Here is a 23389-nt window from a genome sequence, read left to right on the forward strand (position 1 = left end):
CCCATACGTAAATTTACAGTTAGGATCTGATTGGCTGCTGCCTTTATCACCTTGCACATATCACTGGTTTATCACTTCCTTATGCCTTCTCCAGGTTAATACATCTGCCCCAGTGGGCCTTATTCAGGTTTGTTAGCAAACCAGAAAAGCACACTAATGGAAAAAACCATGTTGCACTGCAGGTGGGGCAGATGTAACATGTGCAGAGAGAGTTAGATTTGGTTGGGGTATGTTCATAATGAAATCTAAATTGCAGTGCAAAAATAAAGCAGCCAGTATTTACCCTGCACAGAAACAATATAACCCACCCAACTCTAACTCTCTCTGCAAATGTAACATCTGCCCCACCTGCAGTGCAACATGGTTTTGCCCAATAGTGTGCTTTTTTGGTATGCCAATAAACCTGAATAACCCCCATAGCCCTTCCCTGAGAGATTCCCCGCTGCACTAGATATATAATTTAGTTTCCACATGATTTAAGAGAGTTTTGCTTTAAAAAATAAGAATTTACTTACCGATAATTCTATTTCTCATAGTCCGTAGTGGATGCTGGGGACTCCGAAAGGACCATGGGGGGGATAGCGGCTCCGCAGGAGACTGGGCACAAAAGTAAAAGCTTTAGGACTACCTGGTGTGCACTGGCTCCTCCCCCTATGACCCTCCTCCAAGCCTCAGTTAGGATACTGTGCCCGGACGAGCGTACACAATAAGGAAGGATTTTGAATCCCGGGTAAGACTCATACCAGCCACACCAATCACACCGTACAACTTGTGATTTGAACCCAGTTAACAGCATGATAACAGAGGAGCCTCTGAAAAGATGGCTCACAACAATAATAACCCGATTTTTGTAACAATAACTATGTACAAGTATTGCAGACAATCCGCACTTGGGATGGGCGCCCAGCATCCACTACGGACTATGAGAAATAGAATTATCGGTAAGTAAATTCTTATTTTCTCTAACGTCCTAGTGGATGCTGGGGACTCCGAAAGGACCATGGGGATTATACCAAAGCTCCCAAACGGGCGGGAGAGTGCGGATGACTCTGCAGCACCGAATGAGAGAACTCCAGGTCCTCCTCAGCCAGGGTATCAAATTTGTAGAATTTTGCAAACGTATTTGCCCCTGACCAAGTAGCTGCTCGGCAAAGTTGTAAAGCCGAGACCCCTCGGGCAGCTGCCCAAGATGAGCCCACTTTCCGTGTGGAATGGGCTTTTACAGATTTTGGCTGTGGCAGGCCTGCCACAGAATGTGCAAGCTGAATTGTACTACAAATCCAACGAGCAATCGTCTGCTTAGAAGCAGGAGCACCCAGCTTGTTGGGTGCATACAGGATAAACAGCGAGTCAGATTTTCTGACTCCAGCCGTCCTGGAAACATATATTTTCAGGGCCCTGACTACGTCCAGCAACTTGGAATCCTCCAAGTCCCTAGTAGCCGCAGGCACCACAATAGGCTGGTTTAAGTGAAATGCTGAAACCACCTTCGGGAGAAATTGAGGACGAGTCCTCAATTCTGCCCTGTCCGTATGAAAAATTAGGTAAGGGCTTTTATAGGATAAAGCCGCCAATTCTGATACCCGCCTGGCTGAAGCCAGGGCTAACAGCATTACCACTTTCCATGTGAGATATTTTAAGTCCACAGTGGTGAGTGGTTCAAACCAATGTGATTTTAGGAATCCCAAAACTACATTGAGATCCCAAGGTGCCACTGGAGGCACAAAAGGAGGCTGTATATGCAGTGCCCCCTTGACAAACGTCTGAACTTCAGGAACTGAAGCTAGTTCTTTTTGGAAGAATATTGACAGGGCCGAAATTTGAACCTTAATGGACCCTAATTTGAGGCCCATAGACAGTCCTGTTTGCAGGAAATGCAGGAATCGACCCAGTTGAAATTCCTCTGTAGGGGCCTTCCTGGCCTCACACCACGCAACATATTTACGCCAAATACGGTGATAATGTTGCACAGTTACATCCTTCCTGGCTTTGATCAGGGTAGGGATGACTTCATCTGGAATGCCTTTTTCCTTCAGGATCCGGCGTTCAACCGCCATGCCGTCAAACGCAGCCAGGGTAACTCTTGGAACAGACATGGTCCCAGCTGGAGCAGGTCCTTTCTTAGAGGTAGAGGCCACGGGTCTTCCGTGAGCATCTCTTGAATTTACGGGTACCAAGTCCTTCTTGGCCAATCCGGAGCCACGAGTATAGTCTTTACACCTCTCCTTCTTATGATTCTCAGTACCTTGGGTATGAGAGGCAGAGGAGGGAACACATATACTGACTGGTACACCCACGGTGTTACCAGAGCGTCCACAGCTATTGCCTGAGGGTCCCTTGACCTGGCGCAATATCTGTCCAGTTTTTTGTTGAGGCGGGACGCCATCATGTCCACCTTTGGTTTTTCCCAACGGTTCACAATCATGTGGAAGACTTCTGGGTGAAGTCCCCACTCCCCCGGGTGAAGATCGTGTCTGCTGAGGAAGTCTGCTTCCCAGTTGTCCACTCCCGGAATGAACACTGCTGACAGTGCTATCACATGATTTTCCGCCCAGCGAAGAATCCTTGCAACTTCCGTCATTGCCCTCCTGCTTCTTGTGCCGCCCTGTCTGTTTACGTGGGCGACTGCCGTGATGTTGTCCGACTGGATCAACACCGGCTGACCCTGAAGCAGAGGCCTTGCCTGACTTAGGGCATTGTAAATGGCCCTTAGTTCCAGGATATTTATGTGAAGTGACGTTTCCATGCTTGACCACAAGCCCTGGAAATTTTTTCCCTGTGTGACTGCTCCCCAGCCTCTCAGGCTGGCATCCGTGGTCACCAGGACCCAATCCTGAATGCCGAATCTGCGGCCCTCTAGGAGATGAGCACTCTGTAACCACCACAGGAGAGACACCCTTGTCCTTGGAGACAGGGTTATCCGCTGATGCATTTGAAGATGCGATCCGGACCATTTGTCCAGCAGATCCCACTGAAAAGTTCTTGTGTGGAATCTGCCGAATGGAATCGCTTCGTAAGAAGCCACCATCTTTCCCAGGACCCTTGTGCATTGATGCACTGACACTTGGCCTGGTCTTAGGAGGTTCCTGACTAGGTCGGATAACTCCCTGGCTTTCTCCTCCGGGAGAAACACCTTTTTCTGTACTGTGTCCAGAATCATCCCTAGGAACAGCAGACGTGTCGTCGGAATCAGCTGCGATTTTGGAATATTTAGAATCCATCCGTGCTGTCGTAGTACTACTTGAGATAGTGCTACTCCGACCTCTAACTGTTCTCTGGACCTTGCCCTTATCAGGAGATCGTCCAAGTAAGGGATAATTAAGACGCCTTTTCTTCGAAGAAGAATCATCATTTCGGCCATTACCTTGGTAAAGACCCGGGGTGCCGTGGACAATCCAAACGGCAGCGTCTGAAACTGATAGTGACAGTTCTGTACCACAAACCTGAGGTACCCTTGGTGAGAAGGGCAAATTGGGACATGGAGGTAAGCATCCTTGATGTCCAGAGACACCATATAGTCCCCTTCTTCCAGGTTCGCTATCACTGCTCTGAGTGACTCCATCTTGAACTTGAACCTTTTTATGTAAGTGTTCAAGGATTTCAGATTTAAAATGGGTCTCACCGAGCCGTCCGGCTTCGGTACCACAAACAGCGTGGAATAATACCCCTTTCCCTGTTGTAGGAGGGGTACCTTGATTATCACCTGCTGGGAATACAGCTTGTGAATGGCTTCCAATACCGCCTCCCTGTCGGGGGGAGACGTTGGTAAAGCAGACTTCAGGAACTGGCGAGGGGGATACGTCTCGAATTCCAATTTGTACCCCTGAGATACTACCTGCAGGATCCAGGGGTCCACTTGCGAGTGAGCCCACTGCGCGCTGAAATTCTTGAGACGGGCCCCCACCGTGCCTGAGTCCGCTTGTAAGGCCCCAGCGTCATGCTGAGGACTTGGCAGAAGCGGGGGAGGGCTTCTGTTCGTGGGAAGAGGCTGTCTGCTGCAGTCTTTTTCCCCTTCCTCTGCCCCGGGGCAGATATGAGTGGCCTTTTGCCCGCTTGCCCTTATGGGGACGAAAGGACTGAGCCTGAAAAGATGGTATCTTTTTCTGCTGAGAGGTGACCTGGGGTAAAAAGGTGGATTTCCCAGCCGTTGCCACCAGGTCCGATAGACCGACCCCAAATAACTCCTCCCCTTTATACGGCAATACTTCCATATGCCGTTTGGAATCCGCATCACCTGACCACTGTCGCGTCCATAACCCTCTTCTGGCAGAAATGGACATCGCACTTACTCTTGATGCCAGAGTGCAAATATCCCTCTGTGCATCTCGCATATATAGAAATGCATCCTTTAAATGCTCTATAGTCAATAATATATTGTCCCTGTCCAGGGTATCAATATTTTCAGTCAGGGAATCCGACCAAGCCACCCCAGCACTGCACATCCAGGCTGAGGCGATTGCTGGTCGCAGTATAATACCAGTATGTGTGTATATACTTTTTAGGATATTTTCCAGCTTCCTATCAGCTGGTTCCTTGAGGGCGGCCGTATCAGGAGACGGTAACGCCACTTGTTTTGATAAGCGTGTGAGCGCCTTATCTACCCTAGGGGGTGTTTCCCAACGTGCCCTAACCTCTGGCAGGAAAGGGTATAATGCCAATAATTTTTTAGAAATTAGCAGTTTTTTATCGGGGGAAACCCACGCTTCATCACACACCTCATTTAATTCATCTGATTCAGGAAAAACTACGGGTAGTTTTTTCACACCCCACATAATACCCTTTTTTGTGGTACTTGTAGTATCAGAAATGTTCAAAACCTCCTTCATTGCCGTGATCATGTAACGTGTGGCCCTACTGGAAAATACGTTTGTTTCCTCACCGTCGACACTGGAGTCAGTGTCCGTGTCAGTGTGTGTATCGACCTGAGGTAACGGGCGTTTTATAGCCCCTGACGGTGTTTGAGACGCCTGTACAGGTATTAACTGATTTGCCGGCTGTCTCATGTCGTCAACAGTCTTTTGTAAAGTGCTGACACTATCTAATATCTCGTAATTCTTTCCATAAGACCATCCAGTCAGGTGTCGACTCCCTAGGGGGTGACATCACTAACACAGGCAATTGCTCCGCCTCCACACCATTTTCCTCCTCATACATGTCGACACAACGTACCGACACACAGCACACACACAGGGAATGCTCTGATAGAGGACAGGACCCCACTAGCCCTTTGGGGAGACAGAGGGAGAGTTTGCCAGCACACACCAGAGCGCTATATATATATATATATATATATATATATATATATATATAGGGATAACCTTATATAAGTGTTTTTCCCTGATATAGCTGCTGTATATATTTATCTGCCAAATTAGTGCCCCCCCTCTCTTGTTTTACCCTGTTTCTGTAGTGCAGGACTGCAGGGGAGAGTCAGGGAGCCTTCCTCCAACGGAGCTGTGAGGAAAAAATGGCGCCAGTGTGCTGAGGAGATAGGCTCCGCCCCCTTCTCGGCGGCCTTTCTCCCGCTTTTTTATGGAAAAATTGGCAGGGGTTAAATGCATCCATATAGCCCAGGAGCTATATGTGATGTATTTTTTGCCAAAAAAGGTATTTTTATTGCGTCTCAGGGCGCCCCCCCCAGCGCCCTGCACCCTCAGTGACCGGAGTGTGAAGTGTGCTGAGAGCAATGGCGCACAGCTGCGGTGCTGTGCGCTACCTTATTGAAGACAGGACGTCTTCTGCCGCCGATTTTCCGGACCTCTTCAGTCTTCTGGCTCTGTAAGGGGGCCGGCGGCGCGGCTCTGGGACCCATCCATGGCTGGGCCTGTGATCGTCCCTCTGGAGCTAATGTCCAGTAGCCTAAGAAGCCCAATCCACTCTGCACGCAGGTGAGTTCGCTTCTTCTCCCCTTAGTCCCTCGGTGCAGTGAGCCTGTTGCCAGCAGGTCTCACTGAAAATAAAAAACCTACTTTAAACTTTTACTCTAAGCAGCTCAGGAGAGCCCCTTAGTATGCACCCTTCTCGTTCGGGCACAAAAATCTAACTGAGGCTTGGAGAAGGGTCATAGGGGGAGGAGCCAGTGCACACCAGGTAGTCCTAAAGCTTTTACTTTTGTGCCCAGTCTCCTGCGGAGCCGCTATCCCCCCCCATGGTCCTTTCGGAGTCCCCAGCATCCACTAGGACGTTAGAGAAAAATAAAAATAAATAAAGTCTTAAGAATTATGTTAGCAACACTTGCACATGATTAATGTGACTAAACAAAATTAGGATTGATAAAAGTACATGGTTTAGAAGTTATATATACGTATGTGCTAAAAGAAAGAATGTACAGTTGTGGTTAAATTAATCCTTACACTTACAGTCTTTTTTATAAACAGTCCCACAAGACTGCCAGAAGCCAGCTGTGCGCACAAGATTAGAAAGGGAGCAAAACGGAACCCATGACATGAAAAACCAAAGGGTTTGCCACATTGCCTCCTGGGCTGCTCCAGCAATGGGAACCAATCACTAGTCAGGTAGAATGTATCATCACAGGGTTGGGATTGAAATGCCGGCAGTCAGGTTACCGACCGCAGCATCCTGATGATCAGAATACCAATAGGGGAAGGTAAGCAGGCCCAGCGGAACCCGCTCAGCAAAGGGATGCAGTGCAGGTAGGTGCCAGGAGAAGCGCTCTGCCTGCTCTGCATCCCCACTGAATGCTGAGTGTACCACCATGCAGGAAGCGCTCTGTAGACTACTGTACTGTCCCTTAAGCAGCATATGTGTTGCCTGCATCGGCTCCCCAAGTTAGGCTGAGTCTGCAGAGCTGAGAACTTAGTGCTGCTGCTGTGCCCTTGCAAGTTAGGGGAGAGAGAAGTTGGAGCTTGCAGCCAGTGCCGATAGAGCAACACCCCCTCTCCCGCTAAGCTGGATGTTGCAGCCAAATGACCACACACCCCCTTACCGCCCTCTCCAAACTTACAGCAGCGACAGGTACTATCAAGCACAGTGGGTTCGTCCTGGAGCCAGCCAGGTAATTCACAGATGTGCACCGCTGCTTTAAAGCCACGCCCCTTTCTGTGAGGGGCGGGGCTTAGCGGGCTGCGATTGTGTGGGGAAGTGGTGGTGCATCCAGCCCGAATGTGACGCTGATAGAAAGACTCAACTGTCACTATTCTCCCCAGCCTGAGTCCCCCTCCTCACAGGGCTATGAGACATCACAAAGAAGTCTCATACCTAGGTAGCGCAGCAGCCAGAGCCAGCAAGCAAGCGACCAGCCTGTGAGAAGCAGCACAGAGAGAAGACAGAAGTAGAGAGCAGGTAAGTACTGTAACAAGAGAAATGCTAGGGGGGGAGGGGGGGTATATTGGAGCATGGGGACTGTACTATACATTGGAGGAGATCCATTCAGGACACCGGCGTTCAGCATTTCGGTAGTCAGAATGCCGACGCCGGAATCACAACATGGATCGAAATGCAGGCGCCAGCTTCCCAATCGAGCTCTGGCGCGGGGGGGAAAGGGCGGAACAGGGGGATTGGTGTGAGTTAAGTTTAGGCTGTGGGGAGAGGATTAGGGTGGGGAGGGGTTATGGCTAGGCACCCATGGTAAGGGTTAGGCTGCAGGGGTGGGAGTGTGTTAGGCTGCAGGGGTGGGAGGATTAGGTTTACGCACCGCCTGGGAGAGTTAGGGTTAGGCTGCGGGGGGAGGGGGAAGGTTAGGGTTAGGCTGCAGGGGGGGTGGGGTTAGGCTGTGGGGAGGGATGGCTCCCACCCCTGGTGTGTGTGTGTGTGTGTGTGTGTGTGTGTGTGTGTGTGTGTGTGTGTGTGAGATACTGTCTGCATTATATCTAAGGGGCACAATTGTGTGTCAAAACGTGAATAACAAGTACTACTTTATGGTGTAATATGAATATCAGGGGCACTACTTTATGGTGTAATATGAATATCAGGGGCACTATGTGCAATATAATGTGAATAAGATTGCGCTACTGTGTGGTGTAATTTTAATTGGAGGTACTATTGTGTGGCCATGCCCCTTCCTTGGGAGACCACACCCCTTTTATGTGGTTCGCGCCTACGGCGCACATTGTCCTTTTATTAAAAATGGGACAGAGGGCGCAAATTTATAGTTTGCAGGGAGGCGCTGAACACCCTAGCACCGACCCTGAAGGTAAGTATACTTACCTTCCCCCAATAGCCCCCTAACCCTCCCTCCCTGTAGCCTAAACCTCCCCCTGGTGGTGCCTAAACCAATCCTCCCCTCCCTGCAGCCTAAACCTAATCTTTCCCCTCCCTGCAGCCTAACCCTATTCATCCCCGGGGGTGCCTGAGCCTAACCCCGCTCCTTGCAGCCTAACCCCCTCCCCACCAGTCCCACAGCCTAAACCTCAACCCTGTGGTGCCTAAACCTAACTCCCCCCGCCCCCGCTTACCCCTCCTGTGGCTTGAGAGCCGGGATCCCGGCCACCGGGATCGTGACTGAATCCCAACATCACAGGCTGTCATGCCCCAATGTAAACCTTGTGAATTAACCAAAGTAATCCAGCACTCTTGCGGATATCTTAAAGGATCAAGAAGTCATGAGTTCTATGCATTTCAAGGATCCTATGAATTGTAGGTCAAGGCACTAACAACTTTCAGTCTTCTTCTGGTAACCCCAGTCTAAAGCTTGGATCACATTTTGATGATGAATATGGAGCTTGGAGGACCTTTGGGAGGAAGGCTTAATCTGAACAGCAGCATGTTCTTCATGAAAGAAATATGGAGACCTATAAGTCTGAATTACCAGCTCAGAAACAATACCAGATAGCTTTTTGAAAGGTCAGATTTCTGCACTAAGGGGGTAATTCAGAGTTGATCGCAGCAGCAGATTTGTTAGCAGTTGGGCAAAACCATGTGCACTGCAGGTGTGGCAGATATAACATTTGCAGAGAGAGATAGAATTGGGTGGGATATTTTGTTTCTGTGCAGGGTAAATACTGGCTGCTTTATTTTTACACTGCAATTTAGATTTCAGTTTGATCACACTCCACCCTAATCTAACTCTCTCTGCACATGTTAAATCTGTCTCCCCTGCAGTGCACATGGGGGCAAATTCAGTATGAATCGCAAGTAGCGATTCATAAGGAATTTTTGCTGAGGGGCCGCGGGCGCATGTGCAGCAGGCCCTACTGGGCTGGTACGCGCAAACGGGGGGTGTCGGGGGTGCGGCCGCAGCCACTGCGACAGCAACAATGGCGCCGGGACTCCTGCGGCCGCAGCTAAGCTGCGCCGGCAGGAGTCATCCTTAATTTCTGCTAACAACAGAAATTGCGTGCTGTTCGCAATTTCTGCTTGAAGCAGGGGGAGAGGCGCCGGTCAGCATGCATACTAAAGGTTATCAAATTCTGCTGATTAGCAGAATTTGCTAACCTTACTGAATTACCCCCTTGGTTTTGACAAACTGCTAACAAATTTGTTGCTGCGATCAACTCTAAATTAGGCCCTAAGTTTCAAACTGCAGTCCATCCCGAAGGAATAGAAATAAACGGGCCACATAAAATGTAGGAAACCTCTTCCTTTCACAGCAGTGACTAGTCTTACTAAGTAATGGCTTTTGCTTCTCAGCAGATTTTGATCCTGGAAATTAAAACAACATTGTTAAACGAAGAAGCTGGCATCCGTAAAACTAGACCCATGTCTTCTATATTCTGTGATACTATTAAACTGGCTTACTGCCCTTGAGCATGGTCTGAATTAGGCAACCTGGGAAACCCTCAACAGACAGCTATTATAAGCCACTCTGTCTGCACATGTTATATCTGCCCCCTCTGCAATGCACACGGTTTTGCCCACCTGCTAACAAATTTGCTGCTACTATCAGGTCTGAATTAGGCCCTAAATCCTCTAGAAAATTGCTTCATTTTGCAGCACACATCAGGGCACAAGGACACTTCAACCACAAGAGTCAATGACTTCAACCACCTTAGAAAACTTAGAGATTGATTATTTTCAAACTGGTGATGTGGTATCGAATTCCATGAATTCCATAAATGTTTCCAAGAAAATGATACCTGTTTTCGGGGGTAATTCAGACTGCATCGCTGCAGCGGCAGCGATCGCAGTCTGAATTACTTTGTGGAGTCAAGAGAAAGAGGGACCTGGCACCGGTATAAATTTTAATGGAATGAAAAAGAGGCCAAAGTGGACAGATATTGAGAAAGAAATCGGCTTCTCAATTGTGGTCCTTATTGGCGGTGCGCCCAGAGCTAGAAAGTATCTGTACATACACACGGAGAGAAAGAAAGCTCTGGTGTGGGCGCACTCTTGAGAGAAAAATCAAAAAAATATATAATATTTTTTTTGAAAATGAATAGAAAAAATTTGTAAAAGCAATATTTATTGGCAAATTGATTAAAAGTTATTAGTTATCCCACTATGATCAGAAAGTGTCTAGGTGTTGGTTAATAAGAAATTAAATTATATTATTCTTTATTGGAAATAACCAACAGAGGTATAAGACAGCAGGAGACAAAAAGAAAAGAAAAGAAATGTTCTGGTCTCGTTAATCACACAAGATAGATTAGAAGGGTTGCAGACACTGGCTAGTCTAGCAACCGTTTCTCCTGACCAGCACAGAAATTCTGTGTTACTGACAACAGAGAGATCCAATAATATATCTTTGAAAGACCAATATGATGGTCAATGTCGGACAGATTACTGATCACCAGATATACCATCAATCACAAATTGAAATTAAGAGACATATCTGAAACATTTTTGGAGCACAATGTAGACATGGCCATGCTGGGTGGAAAAGAAGAGGAGAAAGAAAAGGAAAAGAAGAGAAAAAGGAAAAGAAAAACGGGTACAAATGGAGGGAAAAAGAAAAGACAGGAGAGGGGGTATGGAAGTGAGAAAGTGGTGATCCTGCTGTTGGTGTCCACCCTTCTGATGAAGGGGAATAGTGTCCTTCTCTACAACACCAGGTATTCCCAAAAAGTCTCCTTTGAGGTACTGACCCGGCCCAACGCTGCTTAGCTTCCAAGATCGGACGAGATCGGGCATTAACAGCGTGGTATGATAGTAGAGAGGCTATCTACCAATGAGAGTGCACCTATGTACGAGGAGTGAAAAAAAATGGGGAAAAGGGGGGAAGTGCAATAATGGTGTGGATCTGCTTTCCTCGTTAGGCGGGGGGACTCATCTGCCCGATGGCAAACGATACCCCTGGATCGAGGATGAGAGTCCACAGAAAAAAACTGGGTCAGTGAAAAAGGTCAGGGAGGAGTGGAAAAATCCGTGGAATGATAGAGTTGAAGGTCGCGGATAGATTGTCCAAGGGAGGAGGATGGCGTGCCTGTTAACTCTATAGGGAAAATTTAGCATGCCATGCACAAAACACAAAGATTGATGGACGGTTCCTGGGAAACTGGAACCAACTACGTCCTGTGCCTAAGCACTTAATAGTGCAGTGGTGTAAATTCACTGTTTTTGCACACGGTTGGCATGTTGTCTGAAGCATATACAGAAAAAATTTTTAAGTCATATGAACCGATGTCAGATAAGCTACAAACTATGCGATAGGTCTATTATCTCTATATAGGAAAAATTAGCATGCCATGCACAAAACACGAAGATTGATGGACGGTTCCTGGGAAGCTGGAACCAACTACGTCCTGAGCCTAAGCACTTAATAGTGCAGTGGTGTAAATTCACTGTTTTTGTACACGGTTGGCATGTTGTCTGAAGCATATACAGATAAATTTTTAAGTCATATGAACAGATGTCAGATAAGCTACAAACTATGCGGTAGGTGGAGAACCACCACGTTAGGGTTACTACGTCTCTATAACATAATTGTGATTAACATCTATGAGGTAAAAAATAAAATAAACAAGTTTGATACTCATGATAAGTGTAAATCCAATTCCAGGAAACTCTGGTAATCAGTGAATATCCCTGAAAGAATCTCCTGCTGGGATCCCGTGAAAACGCGTTTCACCCGCTGGGCTTGTTCACTTCCAGGATCTCAGGTTCTTTGTCTCGATGTGAGGTTTAAAAACCCTGTCAATTAAGGTAGCAGCCAATCACATTTTGCTCACCGCTAATGAACAGCTGTTCGAGCGCGTTCCCTGTATGTGCCGGGTGACGTCAGCGACACGTGATATGCTGACGTGAGCGGCACATGACCGGAGTGCGGTCACATGGGCAGGGAGAATGTGCACGTAGGGAAATACCTGACGTGATAACGTCTGCAACGAGTGTGGAGGGTATAGTAAAGGAAGGGATGATGCGCCGATGAATATGCGCAGGGGAAAGGGGGAGGAAAAACCTGGCTGACTTATTCATGCTGATGAGCTCAATGGCGCCATATTATGCAAGGATATGCCAGTATTAGACGAGGGAACTATGTGTTGCCATGGTAACCCGGGCACGCGAGGTAACAACTCGTGTTATGTAAATTGCAATCTGATAAATAATCTGTGGATAGGTGATGCTGCCATAGTAGGATGGAGAACAAAAATGATGACATGAGAAAAATATATGGATAAATGATGAAAGTGAAGATTGATGAGAAATAAAAGATAAAATAAAATAAAATGAACATGGTAAACCTTAGATTATTCTTAAAAATGATGGAAAATAAATAAATAATAATAAACATTAATAAAGAATTAATAAAATGAAAATAAAATTAAAATTAAAAAATAAAATTGATGAAAATTGTTATTAGAAATAGTTAAAAAGTTATATTGGGTTATTGTAGAGGATTTAAAGAGATTGTGGTGAATAGGTACCAGGGACGTGCTAAGTTGCAATGTGAAGTGATAAAAAGAGTGAAAAAGGATGAAAAATGATGAATAGGGTGAACTGTGTGTGAATGCTGCTGCCGAAGTAGGGATTGATGGTGTAGGAGATAGGGGGTAAAGCCCACCATTTTCTGGGGGGGATTATAAGTATGATGCACGTAAATAAAGATGATTAGGTGAGTGTGTGCAACATTGAGTTAAATGATATTAGGAGTGATAGTGAGGGTGGGGAAAGTGACAAGGATGGGGTGGAGGGGGGAATTGGTGATGGGAATTGAAAAATGTGAAGAGATTAGTGTGATAGTGAGAGATGAGTAGGGTGACTGGAAGGGAATGGATGAGTAGATAATTACTATTAAGGATGGTGGTGGGTGTTTTATAGAAAAGCACCAAAATTGATATTTTCATTGAGGCCAGCAGGTCTTAGGGTACCAAGGCGAAAAATCCATTCACTCTCTTTTTTATACAATTCTTTGGTCATGTCACCTCCTCGTATTCCCAAATGAATGCGGTCCAGGCCAAAGACTTTAAAGTCTTTTATCTGACCTTTATGTTGAACGTGAAAGTGTCTGGCAACCGTAGTGAGTTGTCTCATGCGTGCCAGATCTTTAGAAGCATTACGTATATTGCCCAGATGCTCAAGGATCCTCTCTTTCAGTTTTCGTGATGTCATGCCGACATATTTAATATTACAGCTGCAAGTGATACAGTAAATTACCGCCTGGGTATTACAATTGAAAAAATGTGGTATTGTGGTTGGTTGTCCGTACTTGTCTGTGACCCCATTGGTTCGGAATATGTGTGTACAGGCCTTACATTGGCCACACGGAAAGGAACCTATTATGGTCGGCTTCCTAGGTATTGAAGGTAATAGGTGACTTCGAACTAATCGGTCTTTGATGTTTTTGGATCTACGCCAACTCATTTGTATGGATGGGCCCACAGCGGATGATAGATCTGGATCCAAACGGAGTATGGGAATGTGTTTGGTTATGGCATCTTGAAGCATCTTCCACTCCGGACAGAAGGTTCCTATAAATCTTATAGGATCTGTATCTTCTGAAGTTGTCTGTTTGGCCCTAAAAATAAGTTGCTCTCTCTTGACAGCAATAGTGGACTGGTAGGCTCTTTTTAATGATCGTTTGCTGTAGCCTCGGGCCAAAAGGCGATTGGTAAGTTCCCAGCTCTTGATTTGGAAAATATGATCTTCAGAGCAATTGCGTCGGAGTCGGAGGTATTCTCCTTTAGGTATGTTCTCAATGGTAGGCGGAAAGTGAGAGCTAGTTTGAAAGAGGAGACTGTTGGTTGCAGTCTCCTTTCTGTATAGTTCTGTTTCTAGATACCCCGTATGTGACCTGTAGATGTTCAAATCAAGAAAGGGAACCTGCTTGGCGCTGATGGTATGAGTCAAATTGATGTTCAAATCATTGGAATTCAACAATGCAATAAAATCCATTAAGAGTTCCTTATCTCCATTCCAGATGATGAAAACATCATCTATGTACCTCAGCCACAAGTCCACGTGTGAGGTGTATTTCTCATTTGCAAGGTTGAAAACGTGGAAGTGCTCCCACCACCCTAAAAACAGGTTGGCATACGTTGGGGCGCATGCTGCGCCCATGGCTGTTCCCCTTATTTGGAGAAAAAATTGGTCCTGGAACACGAAGTAGTTCTTAGACAGGACAAAATCCAATAGTATTAGAAGAAAATCCGAGAAGTCATTGGCTCCTCCTTGGTCTAGATAATACTTGACCGCTGTGATCCCCTGATGATGATTAATGCTGGAATAAAGTGATTCCACGTCCAATGTTACTAATAAGAGATTATCACTGCAGTGTACATTATGGATTTTGCGTAGTAGATCTGCTGTGTCCTGTAGATAAGAAGGTAAGGCAAGGACATAGTCACGAAGGTGAAGATCAAGGAACCGGCTCGGTTGTTCCAGGAGGCCCCCATTTCCAGACATAATGGGTCTTCCAGGCGGTGTAGAGGCATCCTTGTGTATCTTCGGAAGTAAGTAGAAGGTTGGCGTTCTTGGATTCTGGGTAGTCAGATATTTCTGTTCAGATCTAGAGATTGTGCCATTTGTTATCGCCCGTTGTATTATTAGATTATAGGCAGTTGAAAATCTAGCGGTAGGATCGTTGAGGAGTTTTTTGTAGCAGGAGGTATTGAGGAGTTGACGATGAGCCTCAGCGATATACATATCTCGTGGCCAAATCACAATGTTTCCGCCTTTGTCAGATGGTTTGAAAATCACATCATGCCAGGTTTCCAATTCTTGTAATGCTTTGCGTTCTTTGAATTTAAGATTCTTAGGGAAGTGATAGAGGCCCTGTCGGCTTTTGGCATAGATGTTATTAAATTCCTTGGAGACTTGATTAAGAAAGACCCTAATTTCCGGGTTATTATTGTCAGGAGGAAAAAAGGTAGATTTGGATCTACATTGAGGTCTAGGATGAGTCGGTGCATCGGCACTCGATTCTGCCTGTAATTCTTCCAGTTCTTGAATGGCATTTAGATCGTCAAAGGAAAGGCATGACTCACTATCGTCAGATAGTTGCCCCTCTTGACGTTTGGAGAAAAACTTCTTTAGTAGGAGCTTCCTACCAAATAATCTTAAGTCTTTCTCCCAGGAGAATCGATTAAAAGATCTGGATGGAGAGAAAGAGAGGCCTTTACTGAGTACTGCCATGTGATCAGGGGAAAGGGGCCGGGTAGATAAATTAATAACTTGCAATAAGCTCGATTGGTCCGAAGCTATCTCGTTGCCTTTCTCTGCCGGGCCGGATAACGTGATGTCCTGGATATATCCCAGTCCGAGTTTCGACCGTCGCGTCTTCTTTCCCCCTCTCCTTGTTTTCCTCGTGTTTTGACGCGGCCTCTTGATCTCTGGCCTTGATCTAAAAAATGGGGGTGGAAGTTATCAGTTTCCTCGAAAGTTTCACTTGCCGAATCTCCACTAGTCGAAGATTCAAATTCCGAGAAGGTGGGATCTTCTCTTGGTTTACGATTCCGATTTGGAGGTGTAGGATTCCACCTAAAAATGTCTCCCTTGGCAAAATCTTGTTTATCACGAATGAATTTGGTCCTTTTACGATCCACTATAGTTTGTTCATACAACTCAAATTCCTTCTTATGTTTTTCGAAGGCTGCCTGGAAGGGTAGATCTTTTTCCCATGATTCTAGTATTTTACCAGTTTCCTCTATTTCTTTCTCTACCTGGTCGAGTAACAACGTGTCATGTTTCACCAACAGGTGAAGTAGTTCATGTGAGCACTTAAGTAGGGCCGCTTCCCATTCACTTTTCAGGTTATCACTTGCAAGGGGAAAGGAGGGGAAAACCTTCGGTCTAAGGCCACGGGGCACGATCTTATGTTTAATGTAATTCTCTAATGTTGTAACATCCCATGAGAGCCGTGTCCTCTTCTGCAAGTTCCTCTGTAACTTGAGAAAAGGAGTACGCCAATCTACGTTGGGAGTGGTGTGTTCATAGGTGTCCGAGAAAGGGTCTACAATGTTGGTTTTTAGGCGTTTTGACAATTCATTTTTTAGTGAAAAAGTGGACATACTGGGTTGGCAGACTTCTTATGAATATGAGTATTAAGCCCCTTGTTATGAGATATAAGGGGGCTGGCTGGCAGTCACAAAGACTGAGGAGCAAAAGTGGCTGCTAAAAGAGATCAAGGGGATAAGAATATAGATATGATAAGAATATAAAGGATTAGTCAAACAAGAGAGACCGTGCCTTGGTCAGAGACTGTATTTATCCTACAGCATAGACATTTGGTAGCAAGAGAAAGAGGGACCTGGCACCGGTATAAATTTTAATGGAATGAAAAAGAGGCCAAAGTGGACAGATATTGAGAAAGAAATCGGCTTCTCAATTGTGGTCCTTATTGGCGGTGCGCCCAGAGCTAGAAAGTATCTGTACATACACACGGAGAGAAAGAAAGCTCTGGTGTGGGCGCACTCTTGAGAGAAAAATCAAAAAAATATATAATAATTTTTTTGAAAATGAATAGAAAAAATTTGTAAAAGCAATATTTATTGGCAAATTGATTAAAAGTTATTAGTTATCCCACTATGATCAGAAAGTGTCTAGGTGTTGGTTAATAAGAAATTAAATTATATTATTCTTTATTGGAAATAACCAACAGAGGTATAAGACAGCAGGAGACAAAAAGAAAAGAAAAGAAATGTTCTGGTCTCGTTAATCACACAAGATAGATTAGAAGGGTTGCAGACACTGGCTAGTCTAGCAACCGTTTCTCCTGACCAGCACAGAAATTCTGTGTTACTGACAACAGAGAGATCCAATAATATATCTTTGAAAGACCAATATGATGGTCAATGTCGGACAGATTACTGATCACCAGATATACCATCAATCACAAATTGAAATTAAGAGACATATCTGAAACATTTTTGGAGCACAATGTAGACATGGCCATGCTGGGTGGAAAAGAAGAGGAGAAAGAAAAGGAAAAGAAGAGAAAAAGGAAAAGAAAAACGGGTACAAATGGAGGGAAAAAGAAAAGACAGGAGAGGGGGTATGGAAGTGAGAAAGTGGTGATCCTGCTGTTGGTGTCCACCCTTCTGATGAAGGGGAATAGTGTCCTTCTCTACAACACCAGGTATTCCCAAAAAGTCTCCTTTGAGGTACTGACCCGGCCCAACGCTGCTTAGCTTCCAAGATCGGACGAGATCGGGCATTAACAGCGTGGTATGATAGTAGAGAGGCTATCTACCAATGAGAGTGCACCTATGTACGAGGAGTGAAAAAAAATGGGGAAAAGGGGGGAAGTGCAATAATGGTGTGGATCTGCTTTCCTCGTTAGGCGGGGGGACTCATCTGCCCGATGGCAAACGATACCCCTGGATCGAGGATGAGAGTCCACAGAAAAAAACTGGGTCAGTGAAAAAGGTCAGGGAGGAGTGGAAAAATCCGTGGAATGATAGAGTTGAAGGTCGCGGATAGATTGTCCAAGGGAGGAGGATGGCGTGCCTGTTAACTCTATAGGGAAAATTTAGCATGCCATGCACAAAACACAAAGATTGATGGACGGTTCCTGGGAAACTGGAACCAACTACGTCCTGTGCCTAAGCACTTAATAGTGCAGTGGTGTAAATTCACTGTTTTTGCACACGGTTGGCATGTTGTCTGAAGCATATACAGAAAAAAATTTTAAGTCATATGAACCGATGTCAGATAAGCTACAAACTATGCGATAGGTCTATTATCTCTATATAGGAAAAATTAGCATGCCATGCACAAAACACGAAGATTGATGGACGGTTCCTGGGAAGCTGGAACCAACTACGTCCTGAGCCTAAGCACTTAATAGTGCAGTGGTGTAAATTCACTGTTTTTGTACACGGTTGGCATGTTGTCTGAAGCATATACAGATAAATTTTTAAGTCATATGAACAGATGTCAGATAAGCTACAAACTATGCGGTAGGTGGAGAACCACCACGTTAGGGTTACTACGTCTCTATAACATAATTGTGATTAACATCTATGAGGTAAAAAATAAAATAAACAAGTTTGATACTCATAAGTGTAAATCCAATTCCAGGAAACTCTGGTAATCAGTGAATATCCCTGAAAGAATCTCCTGCTGGGATCCCGTGAAAACGCGTTTCACCCGCTGGGCTTGTTCACTTCCAGGATCTCAGGTTCTTTGTCTCGATGTGAGGTTTAAAAACCCTGTCAATTAAGGTAGCAGCCAATCACATTTTGCTCACCGCTAATGAACAGCTGTTCGAGCGCGTTCCCTGTATGTGCCGGGTGACGTCAGCGACACGTGATATGCTGACGTGGCTGACGTGAGCGGCACATGACCGGAGTGCGGTCACATGGGCAGGGAGAATGTGCACGTAGGGAAATACCTGACGTGATAACGTCTGCAACGAGTGTGGAGGGTATAGTAAAGGAAGGGATGATGCGCCGATGAATATGCGCAGGGGAAAGGGGGAGGAAAAACCTGGCTGACTTATTCATGCTGATGAGCTCAATGGCGCCATATTATGCAAGGATATGCCAGTATTAGACGAGGGAACTATGTGTTGCCATGGTAACCCGGGCACGCGAGGTAACAACTCGTGTTATGTAAATTGCAATCTGATAAATAATCTGTGGATAGGTGATGCTGCCATAGTAGGATGGAGAACAAAAATGATGACATGAGAAAAATATATGGATAAATGATGAAAGTGAAGATTGATGAGAAATAAAAGATAAAATAAAATAAAATGAACATGGTAAACCTTAGATTATTCTTAAAAATGATGGAAAATAAATAAATAATAATAAACATTAATAAAGAATTAATAAAATGAAAATAAAATTAAAATTAAAAAATAAAATTGATGAAAATTGTTATTAGAAATAGTTAAAAAGTTATATTGGGTTATTGTAGAGGATTTAAAGAGATTGTGGTGAATAGGTACCAGGGACGTGCTAAGTTGCAATGTGAAGTGATAAAAAGAGTGAAAAAGGATGAAAAATGATGAATAGGGTGAACTGTGTGTGAATGCTGCTGCCGAAGTAGGGATTGATGGTGTAGGAGATAGGGGGTAAAGCCCACCATTTTCTGGGGGGGATTATAAGTATGATGCACGTAAATAAAGATGATTAGGTGAGTGTGTGCAACATTGAGTTAAATGATATTAGGAGTGATAGTGAGGGTGGGGAAAGTGACAAGGATGGGGTGGAGGGGGGAATTGGTGATGGGAATTGAAAAATGTGAAGAGATTAGTGTGATAGTGAGAGATGAGTAGGGTGACTGGAAGGGAATGGATGAGTAGATAATTACTATTAAGGATGGTGGTGGGTGTTTTATAGAAAAGCACCAAAATTGATATTTTCATTGAGGCCAGCAGGTCTTAGGGTACCAAGGCGAAAAATCCATTCACTCTCTTTTTTATACAATTCTTTGGTCATGTCACCTCCTCGTATTCCCAAATGAATGCGGTCCAGGCCAAAGACTTTAAAGTCTTTTATCTGACCTTTATGTTGAACGTGAAAGTGTCTGGCAACCGTAGTGAGTTGTCTCATGCGTGCCAGATCTTTAGAAGCATTACGTATATTGCCCAGATGCTCAAGGATCCTCTCTTTCAGTTTTCGTGATGTCATGCCGACATATTTAATATTACAGCTGCAAGTGATACAGTAAATTACCGCCTGGGTATTACAATTGAAAAAATGTGGTATTGTGGTTGGTTGTCCGTACTTGTCTGTGACCCCATTGGTTCGGAATATGTGTGTACAGGCCTTACATTGGCCACACGGAAAGGAACCTATTATGGTCGGCTTCCTAGGTATTGAAGGTAATAGGTGACTTCGAACTAATCGGTCTTTGATGTTTTTGGATCTACGCCAACTCATTTGTATGGATGGGCCCACAGCGGATGATAGATCTGGATCCAAACGGAGTATGGGAATGTGTTTGGTTATGGCATCTTGAAGCATCTTCCACTCCGGACAGAAGGTTCCTATAAATCTTATAGGATCTGTATCTTCTGAAGTTGTCTGTTTGGCCCTAAAAATAAGTTGCTCTCTCTTGACAGCAATAGTGGACTGGTAGGCTCTTTTTAATGATCGTTTGCTGTAGCCTCGGGCCAAAAGGCGATTGGTAAGTTCCCAGCTCTTGATTTGGAAAATATGATCTTCAGAGCAATTGCGTCGGAGTCGGAGGTATTCTCCTTTAGGTATGTTCTCAATGGTAGGCGGAAAGTGAGAGCTAGTTTGAAAGAGGAGACTGTTGGTTGCAGTCTCCTTTCTGTATAGTTCTGTTTCTAGATACCCCGTATGTGACCTGTAGATGTTCAAATCAAGAAAGGGAACCTGCTTGGCGCTGATGGTATGAGTCAAATTGATGTTCAAATCATTGGAATTCAACAATGCAATAAAATCCATTAAGAGTTCCTTATCTCCATTCCAGATGATGAAAACATCATCTATGTACCTCAGCCACAAGTCCACGTGTGAGGTGTATTTCTCATTTGCAAGGTTGAAAACGTGGAAGTGCTCCCACCACCCTAAAAACAGGTTGGCATACGTTGGGGCGCATGCTGCGCCCATGGCTGTTCCCCTTATTTGGAGAAAAAATTGGTCCTGGAACACGAAGTAGTTCTTAGACAGGACAAAATCCAATAGTATTAGAAGAAAATCCGAGAAGTCATTGGCTCCTCCTTGGTCTAGATAATACTTGACCGCTGTGATCCCCTGATGATGATTAATGCTGGAATAAAGTGATTCCACGTCCAATGTTACTAATAAGAGATTATCACTGCAGTGTACATTATGGATTTTGCGTAGTAGATCTGCTGTGTCCTGTAGATAAGAAGGTAAGGCAAGGACATAGTCACGAAGGTGAAGATCAAGGAACCGGCTCGGTTGTTCCAGGAGGCCCCCATTTCCAGACATAATGGGTCTTCCAGGCGGTGTAGAGGCATCCTTGTGTATCTTCGGAAGTAAGTAGAAGGTTGGCGTTCTTGGATTCTGGGTAGTCAGATATTTCTGTTCAGATCTAGAGATTGTGCCATTTGTTATCGCCCGTTGTATTATTAGATTATAGGCAGTTGAAAATCTAGCGGTAGGATCGTTGAGGAGTTTTTTGTAGCAGGAGGTATTGAGGAGTTGACGATGAGCCTCAGCGATATACATATCTCGTGGCCAAATCACAATGTTTCCGCCTTTGTCAGATGGTTTGAAAATCACATCATGCCAGGTTTCCAATTCTTGTAATGCTTTGCGTTCTTTGAATTTAAGATTCTTAGGGAAGTGATAGAGGCCCTGTCGGCTTTTGGCATAGATGTTATTAAATTCCTTGGAGACTTGATTAAGAAAGACCCTAATTTCCGGGTTATTATTGTCAGGAGGAAAAAAGGTAGATTTGGATCTACATTGAGGTCTAGGATGAGTCGGTGCATCGGCACTCGATTCTGCCTGTAATTCTTCCAGTTCTTGAATGGCATTTAGATCGTCAAAGGAAAGGCATGACTCACTATCGTCAGATAGTTGCCCCTCTTGACGTTTGGAGAAAAACTTCTTTAGTAGGAGCTTCCTACCAAATAATCTTAAGTCTTTCTCCCAGGAGAATCGATTAAAAGATCTGGATGGAGAGAAAGAGAGGCCTTTACTGAGTACTGCCATGTGATCAGGGGAAAGGGGCCGGGTAGATAAATTAATAACTTGCAATAAGCTCGATTGGTCCGAAGCTATCTCGTTGCCTTTCTCTGCCGGGCCGGATAACGTGATGTCCTGGATATATCCCAGTCCGAGTTTCGACCGTCGCGTCTTCTTTCCCCCTCTCCTTGTTTTCCTCGTGTTTTGACGCGGCCTCTTGATCTCTGGCCTTGATCTAAAAAATGGGGGTGGAAGTTATCAGTTTCCTCGAAAGTTTCACTTGCCGAATCTCCACTAGTCGAAGATTCAAATTCCGAGAAGGTGGGATCTTCTCTTGGTTTACGATTCCGATTTGGAGGTGTAGGATTCCACCTAAAAATGTCTCCCTTGGCAAAATCTTGTTTATCACGAATGAATTTGGTCCTTTTACGATCCACTATAGTTTGTTCATACAACTCAAATTCCTTCTTATGTTTTTCGAAGGCTGCCTGGAAGGGTAGATCTTTTTCCCATGATTCTAGTATTTTACCAGTTTCCTCTATTTCTTTCTCTACCTGGTCGAGTAACAACGTGTCATGTTTCACCAACAGGTGAAGTAGTTCATGTGAGCACTTAAGTAGGGCCGCTTCCCATTCACTTTTCAGGTTATCACTTGCAAGGGGAAAGGAGGGGAAAACCTTCGGTCTAAGGCCACGGGGCACGATCTTATGTTTAATGTAATTCTCTAATGTTGTAACATCCCATGAGAGCCGTGTCCTCTTCTGCAAGTTCCTCTGTAACTTGAGAAAAGGAGTACGCCAATCTACGTTGGGAGTGGTGTGTTCATAGGTGTCCGAGAAAGGGTCTACAATGTTGGTTTTTAGGCGTTTTGACAATTCATTTTTTAGTGAAAAAGTGGACATACTGGGTTGGCAGACTTCTTATGAATATGAGTATTAAGCCCCTTGTTATGAGATATAAGGGGGCTGGCTGGCAGTCACAAAGACTGAGGAGCAAAAGTGGCTGCTAAAGAGATCAAGGGGATAAGAATATAGATATGATAAGAATATAAAGGATTAGTCAAACAAGAGAGACCGTGCCTTGGTCAGAGACTGTATTTATCCTACAGCATAGACATTTGGTAGCAAGAGAAAGAGGGACCTGGCACCGTATAAATTTTAATGGAATGAAAAAGAGGCCAAAGTGGACAGATATTGAGAAAGAAATCGGCTTCTCAATTGTGGTCCTTATTGGCGGTGCGCCCAGAGCTAGAAAGTATCTGTACATACACACGGAGAGAAAGAAAGCTCTGGTGTGGGCGCACTCTTGAGAGAAAAATCAAAAAAATATATAATAATTTTTTTGAAAATGAATAGAAAAAATTTGTAAAAGCAATATTTATTGGCAAATTGATTAAAAGTTATTAGTTATCCCACTATGATCAGAAAGTGTCTAGGTGTTGGTTAATAAGAAATTAAATTATATTATTCTTTATTGGAAAT

At 44.7% G+C, this 23389-nt stretch overlaps 1 protein-coding gene and 2 pseudogenes across 2 annotated transcripts in view; all 3 read right to left on the reverse strand.

The window, feature by feature from the left end:
- Positions 1-23389, reverse strand: part of MOCS3 (molybdenum cofactor synthesis 3) — a 279116-nt gene that overhangs the window by 155505 nt on the left and 100222 nt on the right. The window lies entirely within an intron of this gene.
- Positions 10935-11052, reverse strand: LOC134912633 (5S ribosomal RNA; annotated as a pseudogene).
- LOC134912645 (5S ribosomal RNA) lies at positions 17396-17513 on the reverse strand (annotated as a pseudogene).

The sequence above is a fragment of the Pseudophryne corroboree genome, chromosome 4, assembly GCF_028390025.1.
Source record: "Pseudophryne corroboree isolate aPseCor3 chromosome 4, aPseCor3.hap2, whole genome shotgun sequence".
Classification (NCBI taxonomy): Eukaryota; Metazoa; Chordata; class Amphibia; order Anura; family Myobatrachidae; genus Pseudophryne; species Pseudophryne corroboree.